The sequence below is a fragment of the Sphaeramia orbicularis genome, unplaced genomic scaffold (assembly GCF_902148855.1).
Source record: "Sphaeramia orbicularis unplaced genomic scaffold, fSphaOr1.1, whole genome shotgun sequence".
NCBI lineage: Eukaryota > Metazoa > Chordata > Actinopteri > Kurtiformes > Apogonidae > Sphaeramia > Sphaeramia orbicularis.
The window spans coordinates 74,761-85,663 of record NW_021941584.1 but is presented as its reverse complement, the minus strand read 5'-3'; positions in this window follow the sequence as shown (position 1 = coordinate 85,663).

Below are 10,903 nucleotides of genomic sequence, written 5' to 3'. Positions count from 1 at the left end.
AGTGACGAACACAGACTGATAACCAGTGTTTGGAACTGGTATGCATGAACAGCAACAATTTAAATCTTTAGATTTACAATAACAAACTAATGAAAAAGTGCAGCAATTAAACTGAAAATACCTGAAAATCTAAATGAATTAAAAGTGAGTCAGTATACCATTCATCCTTATGCTACCGGTAGGTAGAGACGTAACGATTACTGGTATAACGATAAACCACAGTAAAATTCCAGACAGTCAGTATTCCTCTTTAAATTCTAATTATCATGATAACTGTGTTTGATTACCACACTTTGAAAAGTCATGGTACTGGTCATTTCCTGGAGAAGCAGCAGCATTCCAGACTCTGTCTCTATCTATCTGTCTGTCTGTCTGTCTGTCTGTCTGTCTGTCTGTCTGTCTAATCTCTGGATAAAAAACTAAAACAACTTGAACTTGATCTGTAAAATGCTCAGACAGTGTCCACACAGTTCCATCTTTAATACACGTGTATGTTTGGTGTTTACGTTAATATTTGAATGTTTCTGCAACAGAAAGTACACTGTGCCAATTATTTTATTTGTTTTTGTTTGTTTGTTTGTTTTTTCAAAATCCAACTTGGTTCAATTCTTTCAGTGTGTGTATCAGTACTTTTTGAACATTTTGAGCACAATTTCAACAATACTGCGATAATAATGATAACCGTGATAATTTTGGTCACAATAACTGTGATCTGAAATTTTCCTCTGGTTACTGGTAGGCGTTCAGACTTACATCTGGTCCACTCATTGGCTGTGAAACTGAGCAGGTGGATGCTTAGACACTTCAGTTGTATAGTTGTGGATTGTGACACCAAACAACGCTAGTTGTAGTATTTGTGTGAGTAACACAAAGCCAACGTTTACTCTGTCTGAGAAAAGCTTTTGAGCTGAATTCATTTCCACTCATTTTCTTTCCAATAATTAATTAGTAGAAATTATAAATAACCTTGGAGCAAGTATTAAAACCTGGGCTGAATGGGAGGAAGCTGATGCCTTTGCTCTTCTGATCCTCCAACACCACATTTGACATTTTCGGGCTCCTGCTCATGCATCAGGGGAACACAACAACCAGCAGCGGTGTTTATTTCTTTATTTATGTGCTTACTTTTTTACACAAACCCAAATGTACCCCCTCTAGTGAAGTCTGGGTTTTGGTTTCTCGCTCGACACATCAACTGGTGGCTTTGAGTTGAAAGATGCAGCCAGAGGAGAATCTTGTAGGAAAAACAAAAGACCAGTGTTTATGTAGTAGAATCTGTCCTATGTAGTCGTATCGCTTGAGAATGTTCCTCCCAGCATCGTGTTTACCGTGTCTTGTGTTTAGTTTTTGTGCAGATCTGTGTCTGTGTTCCTTCTCAATCAGACCTTTAAAGTGGTGCTCGGAGGCCAGTCACCCACAGCTGTTACGGCTCTGTCAGAACGCAGACTCCTGATCTACTTATAGCATGAGCTGCTGTACAAGATGTTTTTGGAGGCTGTTTGGAGATGACACAGAAGCTGGCTGTTAAATGCACAGCCTTATGTAGGCTAAGGCTTTTTTTTTTACAGAGCGACCAATGAGTCACAGCTATGGCACATTCTGATTTCCAGTTTTGTCACCATCTGTTTTCGCCTCTTTTTTTTTCCCCCTCTGCTTGATGTTCCTTTGATCGAACAATCTCTCACAGTGTATGGCCTCGTTTGATCTGCCATAATAGTCATAGCCTGTATAAAAACCCCACTTGGTATCCCAATAAGCATCCAAATCCCATTATCCATCCAGGGTAATAATATAAACCACATCATATCCTATCAGGATGATAAAGTGGGCTTGGCCCTCTGTGTCGTGCCGCAAGAGCTGCACCGGCTTTTTTATTGGATTGCTTGCTGGTGTTTATGAGTGGCAAATTGCTGTTTGATATCCAAATAATGTCAGTGGGGGGATTCTCTCCTGAGTTACAGGACAGCAGTGAAAATTGCAAGACCCCCCCCCCCCCCCTTCTTTAGTCAGCCATGATGGATTGGTTTTAATATGTGGTGAAAAAACAGAAGATACAGTGATTAAAGAGAGAAAGGGAGAGCACTTACTACATTTATTTTCTTGCTTTGCCTCTGCATTTCTCCCACTGACGTCTTGACACTGGGGACGTCTGCTGCGTTTTGCTTCTTTTCAGTTGTTTTTTGAGTTGTAAAATCTGACTTATTACTCTGAAAGCTGATATTTTGAAAGTACGGTGCACTTTTTGAGCAGAGAAGGGTTTGTCAGCGCTTTTAATGCATTACAAATGCAGCAAGAGCTGCTTTTATGTATAGAATATATCAAGTACAGTCTAATCGTCCCACTGCAGATGTTTACCTGGACAGACAAAGGGAATATTTGGTTATTTTAGGGGTTAGGGTGGCATTTGAACCAGGCTTGAACTGAAGTGGTTGGGTTTTTGCCATGTTAAACTGGATAAAGAGCCATTTTAAAGGAAATGTAATAAATGAATTTGACTTGATGCACATTTACTCTGTCATACCCTAACTGCATAGGGTTAAGGAGCCATGGAAAGGTATGATGATGTTAATGTTGTTTGACTAGACTGTTGTTCCAAAGGAAGTCCAGTGCATTCATTTTGGCCGTACTCTTCTGTTATGAGCCAAAGTGTTAGGGTTCCATAAAAATGGCAGATGGTAAAAGTTGAAGGAGTAGGGTTAAGGGTGCATTTTAAGTTGTGATTTAGCTTCATGCTCAACACAGAAATTAGAAGATATATCTTAGACTTAGAGACTTAGACTTGGACTTCCTTTTATTGTCATTGCACAAAAAATACACAGCAGTGAGATTTTGGCAACGAAATGTCGTTGCTTGGCTTCCGGATTCCACAGAATTAAAAATATAGTCTATACAACTTTAAAAAACAAGCTAAAAATAAATGAGTGCAGTAAAGAATAAATAGATAAACAGAATGTAAACAACAGAATAAATAAGTAGTGCAAAACAGAATAACCAGTATATAAATTGTGTGAACAGTCAGAGACATTGTAGCAGCTGGGAGGGCTATTGCACTGTTGCACTATTGCATTTCAAGATGGCGGTGCCCTGTCCAGCTGCGGCTGCTGCGGCTCCCGGTTAGATATATCCTTTCAAAGGAAGTGGAACATGCATTTTCTCCATACATTTCTTCTGTTATAAGCCTAACCTTGAGTGAGAATCCCATGAACATTTACTTAGGGTTCCATGAAAAGGGTGGATGTAAAAAGCTGTTCTTTGATGGAAAGCTGAAGTGAAGAAGGTCATTTTATAATGTCAGCCGTTTTTTGTATGTAAAAATAACTCAAAGCACAGTCAAATGTGAGGATGACCCTTTCCACTGTGCTTTTGTTATCTCCGTCTGTCCTGGTTCCAGGTCAGTTGCTGGTCTTCCCACATTGTGACTCAGACTGTTTGACAGCTGTTAGACTTTTTGCTCCTGGGTGGCGTCTCAGGCGTCCTGCAGTACAAACAGCAGCCAGTAGAGGGCAATGTTGCACTGCAGACGATGTGCTTGGCTGAGGCGTTGAGAGACGGGAAGTGGCAGAAAGAAATGTGCATGTTTGTGCATTGTCTCTGACTGTGATCACTCCATTTGAACTCCCTGCCTTCACAGGGAGCCAGCGGTTCCTTCTCATATGTGCAACATTATCAGGCCGACAGCTGGGCTTTAGAGAAAAGGCCAAGTTTTGTTCCTGTCCGTGCAACCTCTTGTTTTTCCGGGCCTGTGCATGCTATTCGGCATGATGTTCGAATTCCAACCGAATACACACGCATCCATGTTTGTTTTTTCTGTTATTACTTTGCACCTGCTCCTAACCTTTAACCGCATAAAGGACGCCAAAGCCAAATCTGATGTTCAATCCCAACAGCGTACCCTCACGAGACACGCAACTGTCCACACGGCCTTATTACATGACTCCAAAAAGCAGAAGACATTGCTTTACCGGAGGGAAACTTTTCAACATCACTCATACAATTCTTCCACTTTTGTTTTTTGAATAGTTGTTCTCTAAAGAGCAAACTGCTTTCACAGTAGAAGAGTCCCATATGGTTCAAACTTGGGCTTGCAGTAATGAATATGTGGCACTCGGCACATCCTGTAAAGCATAACATTTCTCTTTAAAGCGCACAATAAGTTGCCAAATATAAGCTGTCAGCGCTGTAACGAAGCTCCAGTTAAAGCCTCCTCTCTCCCTCCCGTTTCCACACAAAAGAAGACACAGACTCCAGAAGGGCTGGCTCAGCTGAAGAAAAACTTGTATATTTTTATTTATTTATTCATTTTTTTGAGTCTGGTATATTTGTTGTTGTGCATGCTAGACTCTGTTGTAGTCAACCACGTATGATTGCACACGATTCATGTCTATTGAAGCGTGTCCACCCAGCTGTCATATAGAAAGAAGCTCTGGCCTTTTCTCCAGAGTTTAGAGAAAAGGTGAAATTAGATGTCATTATGACTCTCGTGTCATACACAAATCTGTATTTGGCCTCACAAGGATAAAGTATACGAATGATTAGAGGATAAATGAGGTTTCTCTTTGTTGATAATTTGTCATTTGAATACAAGTACACATCTGAGCACATCCCAGTGTTGGTAACGTACTGTAGTTAAGGTGGATAGCTGGATATTTTGTATTTATAACAGCCATGGATCATACCATACCTGTGGTGAAAGTTTCTGTTTAACTCTTTAAGTGCCAGACAGTTAAGGGGCTAATACGCCTTAAAAGTGCCACAGAATTTGGCCGTTTTTCAGTATTTCGCGTCGTTTTTATAATATTTGAAGAATCCTGCAGGAAACCGCTCGGTAACATCCGACCGATTGCTGATTAGATTCAAAACGCACCGGACGCAGCCGATTCATTATTGATCGTAATTTGCATAATTTATAATAATAATAATAATAATAATCTTTATTTATATAGCACTTTTCATACATTAAAAACTGTAGCACAAAGTGCTTTACATATCAGTTTAAAAATCAGTACCGCCCCCCACCCACACCCACCCACTCACCCGCACACACACACACACACACACACACACATGCAAACCCACAAGCTCACACATACTTAAGAAGACTGACTGAGCACGGGTAGACCAGAACAAAAATGTACAAGTAAAAGTAAAACATCAGTTTAGGAGGCGCTGTCTCAGGGAGCCATCCGCACCAGGAGGCAGCCGCCGACCCCGGCGACCAGGCACCAGCAACACAGCCCCACATCCCAACTAGTGGGAGAGGGCCAACTGGGACCCCCACCCACCAGAAAGGAGCGGACCCCAGTGAGAGAAGGCGCCACAGCCCCCGGAGTCCACAGCCGCCCCCCGGCATGGAGGGCTCCCTCTGATGAAACACCGGAGAATAAGAAACATTAAAAAGATATAAAAATATTATTCGGTCGTGTGACCTCAAATTCCCGTCTGCTTGGTCTCAAAAGGGGGACACAGAAAGAACGTCATCGAAATGTGACAAAGAAATGGGGGTGGATGGTTTGTTTGTACACAAATGTGGCGTGTTCTCCAAAGCCGATCTGATCGGCCCGTGGCACTTTACAGGTTGTATTCGTAAAGCCGATTTAATCGGCCCATGGCACTGAAAGAGTTAAAGGTGTGGGAGACTTTCATGTCCAGTGTTTCCTCAGATCTGTCCATCCTCAGTCAGATCCTCAGTTTCATTCGTCTGTTGGTCTGTCTGTCATTCCTCAGCTGAATCTCTTCCTAATGCTGAACAGTTTCTTAGTTCCATCTGCCACAAACAAACCATGTGTTTACATTCAGAGTCTGGAGGAACTGGGCATCTGAGGAATTTTGTTGCAATGTGCATTGTGGGAAAGGGAGGTTCGTGCAGTCGCCTGGCAGCGGCAGCGCAACCATATGATATTATATGAATGAAACAAACACGGCACAGAAACGACTGAAACGCGGATATGGCTGAAGGAATATGCATAGAGGGAAGGGAGCTCCTGCCGTTTCTGCCTCGTGTCTGTTCCAGCTGCTGCTGTCAGGTGACTGAGCGAACCCCCCTTTCCCACAATGCACATTGTGACGAAATTCCTCAGATGCCTGAGTTCCCTACTGACTCTGAATGTAAACACATGGTTTGTTTGTGGTGGATGGAACTAAGAAACTGTTCAGCATGAGGAAGAGATTCAGCTGAGGAATGACAGACAGACCAACAGATGAATGAAACTGAGGATCTGACTGAGGATGGACAGATCTGAGGAAACACTGGTCAGGAAAGTCTCCCACACCTTTAACATTAATTCTTTGTATGCATAGAAGTGGCATGCCACATATTTACCTCTCCCTTTAGTAAGTTACATTTATTTGATAAACATAGCAGTAGCATTGTAAATACAATATACAATCATGCACAAGCACCAAATGCAATGCCTTAAGTCAAAGTCAAACATTTTTTACTAGTATTTTGTATTAGAATCCTCTCTTTAGTGGGATTAAACTGGTGGTTGCTTATAATGACTCGATGAGGATATTACTGAGACGTTCTAGTGCCAGTCAGATGTTTGTGGATTGGGATGTTTGATGCTGTGTGGTCCCTATATCACATTTTATTTATTCATTCATGTGCAGAGTTACAAAATTATCAAACTCAAATGTACAAGCCCTGGTCTGTCCCAAGATTACCGTACTTTCCGGGCTATAAACCGCACCTGACTATAAGGCGCAGGTGTCCGCGTTGTGACAAGAGATATTTACACAGAAAGATGGTAAACAGAAAGATTATTTAAATATTTATTTCCATCCCTTCACTGCTTTTTTCCAAACAGTGCCTGTAACACGGCAGGAACAGGCTGGTTAAAAACCCCAGAAAAGTCACTGATCTGTATCCTCATCTTCCTTCTGCTCATTGAAACCACTGCAGTCGTCTTCTTCAGTGTTGGAGTTGAACATCCTCAAAGGCTCCACATCCTCAGAAAGGCTCCGTCATACACCTTCTACATCTCTCCTCCGTTGTTGCTCAATGGCACTTATGTGCAGCAGCTCTATTTCCTTCTTAGACAGCTGTATCATATGCATTTCTTCATGTGTTTTCCATGATGAGGGTTTGTACATGACACGCAAAATGATTGTTAAAAATTAAGATTTAAACTTCTCCTCTTCATCACCTCTTGCACCCGTCTCTCACTTTTGCTCTTCCTGCTAGAGCGCCCCCTGGAGGCCGTTAGCTTGTATAAATCTATACTTGAGCTGCATCGCTGTATAAGCCACAGGGTTCAAAACGAGAAAAAAGTAGCAGATTATAGTCCGGAAAGTACGGTGGTTCTGTAAGGTTTACATCTAAAATGTGGTCTCACTGGCAATCGAGCCTTTATGTGTAAGTAACATATGGATTTATGCTCTTTCTTTTCTTTTTTATTGTGTGTGTTTTTTTTGTCTTATCCTATGGACCTAGTTCTTGTGTCCTTAATAAAGCTTGAATGAATCAGTGAAAACTTGTAGAAGTGAGAGTGGTGCTTTAGTGGCACCACAGTACATGAGAGACACCAGAAGTTCATCCACATTCATTTTTACCCTGGATCTATTTGAAGACTTGCTTTTTTGGGCTTGTGTCCACCTAGCCCACATGTGTGACTGCCTAGCCATAGGTACAAAAGTCAAACAGATAATGAAACCACAGACAGACTGACAGATACAGACAGACTAATATGTGCAGTTGAACAGTGGTGTAAGCAGACCATGCCATCCAAACTGTCCAGTGGATAACATTAGCTTTGTCCACTGACATCACTGACTTCAGTGAAAATAACATTTTCAGATTTTTTGTTTTTATGTCCAGTTGCTGAGGTATTGGTTGATTTCTTTGAGCTTGTTGTTCACTCTTGCATTGTCCAGTTTCTAATAATATTCAATCAGTTTCTGGGCGTGCCGGATTAGTTTCCAGACTGAGGCTGTGTGTATCACTCAGATATCAGCTTTTTCTCCAAATTATTTGATATTTTATTGGCCTTTAAAGTTTAAAGCTGACCTCAGCTATTGATGAAAGTGCATGGTGTTTTATGGCCATTTTGCTATTAAATGTTACTTGCTGTTCTGTTATTAATTCAAAAACCACTGCAGTCTCTGACACAATAATTGGCTAAATAATCTGTTTCTATTTCACTTCTTCATATTTATGTTAACTTTCCAACTCTCCCAATATTTCTATTGCTTTTTTTTTTTTTCTTAAAATGCAAATAAAATAGCTGGATGGAAATGCTCCTACTGAGTCTTTTTGATTAAAGAAATATTAAGTGTGCTCCACACTCTAACATAGACAGTGTTAGTAATGAAGCTCAACACTGAACGCTGCCCTCGATAAAACAGAAAAAAAGGAGAAGACACAGTGATGCAACATGGCAGTCTCCATGAAAGGTGACCTGCTGCCTTTGTAGATACAAACGCCTCATTCTCATTCAAATAGAATTAGATTCCCCCTTAATCTGTACAAACCTGTAAAAGTCAGTGGTATTCCTATGAGCCACGATCTATTTAAGACTGTGTTTTCAGTATATGTGCTATGAAGTGGATCATAATAATGGTAACAGAACAGCCCAGCAGAGGGGTTTGTTTTCTACATGTGATCATACATGAGTGTGTGCATGTTTAGCTCACAGATGAGTGTGTGCATGTTCAGCTCACAGATGAGTGTGTGCATGTTCAGCTCACAGATGAGTGTGTGCATGTTCAGCTCACAGATGAGTGTGTGCATGTTTAGCTCACAGATGAGTGTGTGCATGTTTAGCTCACAGATGAGTGTGTGCATGTTCAGCTCACAGATGAGTGTGTGCATGTTCAGCTCATAGATGTGTGTGCATGTTTAGCTCACAGATGAGTGTGTGCATGTTCAGCTCACAGATGAGTGTGTGCATGTTTAGCTCACAGATGAGTGTGTGCATGTTTAGCTCACAGATGAGTGTGTGCATGTTCAGCTCACAGATGAGTGTGTGCATGTTTAGCTCACAGATGAGTGTGTGCATGTTTAGCTCACAGATGAGTGTGTGCATGTTCAGCTCACAGATGAGTGTGTGCATGTTTAGCTCACAGATGAGTGTGTGCATGTTTAGCTCACAGATGAGTGTGTGCATGTTTAGCTCACAGATGAGTGTGTGCATGTTTAGCTCACAGATGAGTGTGTGCATGTTTAGCTCACAGATGTGTGTGCATGTTTAGCTCACAGATGAGTGTGTGCATGTTCAGCTCACAGATGAGTGTGTGCATGTTTAGCTCAGGCCATTATCACAGTCATTTAGGAACAAACAAGTAGACACAGTGTTGTACTTTTGTTGTTGTTGTTTTAAGTAGGTTGGCAGGGCATCATTGTTTTATTAAATGAACCTTCTATTAGCCTTAATTATTGAATAGTGTAGGTGGTGTCTGCTCTTATGGTGCAATTATCAGCTTTTATTTAGTATGCTTGGCTCCCATTCTGTAGCCTATGGGCTTTTAAATCTGCTGCGATAGATTTACATAACACCATAACTGGGGATGTTGATGAAAAGCATGATAAGCCATGTGTGTTTTTTTCAAGTGTAAAGATGAATTAGACTGGTGTATTTTTGTCAGTTTTTAAGAGTTTGAGCCCTGAAGTTGATTCTGTGGGTTCAACACACATGCACATCAACAGATACAAATGACTGACGCCAATCTGTGCTGAAAATGTGAATGTGTGAAGTTTGGGATTTATACTTCTGGCCTGGGCTTTGTCACCCAGTAGGTCATGTAGAAACCCACGGCCTTTATAGTGGACATTATGACTGATTCATTTGAGTTTTACCTTAAGGCTTAAGTCTTTTCCTAAGACTGAGAGGTAAGTGTGATCAGCCACTCTATGCAACATGAATTGAATAAACTTGTAATATGTATGCAGACTGTGTGATGATAACATGGAATGAGTCTCAGAATCAGAGTCTGTAGTTGTAAACTGTGAGGCTCAGTTAATGATTGCATTCTTACAACTAGAAAAGCACTCGTCCACCACGGCAGATCAGCCCCGCCCATCACCACCAAAATGTCATCATTTGTTCCTTTTGCCAGAGTCAACATTTCCTGAAAATTTCCTCAAAATCCATCCGTAACCGTTTGATCTATCTTACAGACAGACAGACAGACAGACAGACAGACAGACAGACAGACAGACCCCGATGAAAACAGAATCTCTGCTGTTCCTTGGCAGAGGTCATAATAATAATAATGATGGAATTTCTATGCATCATATGGAAAACAGAAACTAAAATGATGAGAAGAATGTGAACCTAGCCATGATTTCAGAAAGGAGACAAACTGATGATGTGAATTTATCAAAGGAAGTGTGAGATTAGTGTTTTTTGTACAGTTTACAGGAATTCTATCTGTCCGTCCGTCCGTCCAGAGTTTTGTCCAACGCATTTCTCGAAGGCTGTTCACCTGATGCTTTTCAAATTCGACACACGTTCTTTACCACTAGGGGAGGTTCAATGCACAGTTTGACGGCAGATTTTAGATTTTTTGATTTTTTACAATTTTTTTTGAAAATTTGTCAAGCACAAAAAGTTTTAGAAATTGAGATTGAAAGTTAAGACTCAGTTTGTCCCTTGGTAGGCGGAACATCAGTGAGCATATATATATATATACACACGCGTGTGTGTGTGTATGTGTGTTGCGTTGTGAACTTCTTTGGGCTCTGTGGAACCCACGGTGGACTATGAACTGTCAGTCAGTGCAGATGTGACGTGTGCTCAGAGCGTCCGGTGTGCAGGTCTTTGTGGTGTCTGTGTTCTCTCCATCACGGCTCAGAATGCCTTTTGAACCGTCATTTGTGTGTAGTTTGACTACGGCTCTCCACAGCGATACTAAACCCTGTGTTTCCATCAGCTCTATATGAATGACGGTTCTTGATGTGACGTTG